The sequence below is a fragment of the Taudactylus pleione genome, unplaced genomic scaffold (genome assembly GCF_031769625.1).
Source record: "Taudactylus pleione unplaced genomic scaffold, aTauple2 ptg000352l, whole genome shotgun sequence".
NCBI classification, from domain to species: Eukaryota; Metazoa; Chordata; class Amphibia; order Anura; family Myobatrachidae; genus Taudactylus; species Taudactylus pleione.
The window spans coordinates 3,990,422-3,992,180 of record NW_028284753.1 but is presented as its reverse complement, the minus strand read 5'-3'; the positions used below and the strand labels follow the sequence as shown (position 1 = coordinate 3,992,180).

Here is a 1,759-nt window from a genome sequence, read left to right as displayed (position 1 = left end):
GAGGAGACCTGGGCAATTTGCTATCAAGAAGGGAAATGTTCTGGATATTCGAATTGGACACACTATCACCCAAAGGTTTTAATGACTATTACAAAATAGCTCCATTCCTGTGATATGTTCAACTCCCATCTACTTATATACCATATATGGATGGGCCTGACAAGTACCCCTAAGAATTATCTCTTTTGGGGGAAGATCAGGTTGAGTAGAAAATTTGGCATGATTATGGCTATGGTGAACGAATTTATTTGCTGTCATACCATCATGTGTGAGCCCAATCTTGTCCGATCTTGGAAGCAAAGCATGATTGGGCCAGGTCAGTACCAAGATGGGTAACCCCTTGGGAATACCTGGTGCTGCAAATTTAACATAGTATTGGACATACAGCCAAGTCATTGCCTAAGAAGGGAACCATAACATACACACCGGCAGCACTTACAAGTATCCATGGAAGAGGAGGGTGAAGAAGATTAGGAAAAGTTTACAACCATACCTCCCTATTGAATTATCAGTAATAAGACTGAGAATTCAAATTGGTGGGGCCTGACTAGTACCAGAAATGGGGACATCCTGGGAATCCCAGGTGTTGTAAATCTTCCTGAAGATTGTCTAAAGCATAAAGAAGAAAGAACGAACAAACTCCAGCGGTGCTCCCATATGAAGAACATCAAGAAACTTTAAAATTTCAGTAATGCCCCTCTAGAAAATGAAGAACTGAAAGAGCCTTTTTCATTCCAGAAACAAAAGAGAAAATGACACAAAACTGATACTGTGGTTTATTAGAGACCCAACATTTTATATATTTATTATTGATATTTCTTAATATTCCACTTTACTTAGATATGTATATCTAATTAGTTATACCAATTATAATTTAAGACTTTATATGCCTGGTTATAGATCTATTATTCATATTGTGATTTATGATAACTTAATTTTTCGAAGTAGGGGATGGTTTTTATATAAATATCTATAATAAGCCCATATCCTAATACTGCATATTTCTATTTCTAAAGTTTAGATTAAACTGAAGAAACTATGAATTTAAGCCCGTTTTAAGTGTGGGCAGAAATGATCCCCACGATGTACAGAAGAAGGGCGGAAGTTTAGCCTTACTAAATAATAGAAGGGCGGAATAACAACACAGGAGAATGCGGAGGGAGGGCGGAAGTGACGCCTCACAATGCGGTCAGCTGAAGGCCGGTTTGTGACGACTAAACACGTGCATAGAGACGGAGATGACGCACACCGCTATGGATGCTGGAGGTCACGCGGACACAGTCTCCACGCGCCCTAGACCTACAAGGACCGGATATGACGCGCCTGAGTGAGGGCGGAAGTAACACAAACAAGGGCGGAAGTAGCCCTATTAACAATTCGAAGAAAAGACGTTTAAAACTATGAATGAGCTTAATATTTAAAGAACGATTACTGTAAAATACTAGCTACAAACTGAAGAATTAAAGAGCTATAGCTGTATTGTTAAAAGGACATGTATAGACGCATCTCTGTATACAGGAAGTGATGCGGATGTCTGACCTTAGTTGAACTCTTAAAGGGATATAAATACCTGATCTTTTTAGTTACAGACTATCCCCTTGATGAAGTCATAGGACGAAACGCGTTGGTGGTGATTGCTACTTGCCTCATGAACTACTGAGATAACTAACTTTTCTGCATACTCAGATAAGCAGCTACCATCTACTATCCATTTCTCTTTTAACTATCTATATTGCACTTTATTTTACTTTTATTATGT

At 38.7% G+C, this 1,759-nt stretch overlaps 1 pseudogene; it reads left to right on the top strand.

Moving 5' to 3' along the window:
• The first annotated feature begins 246 nt into the window (after nucleotides 1–246).
• LOC148508626 (5S ribosomal RNA) lies at nucleotides 247–365 on the top strand (annotated as a pseudogene).
• Nucleotides 366–1,759: the final 1,394 nt, after the last annotated feature.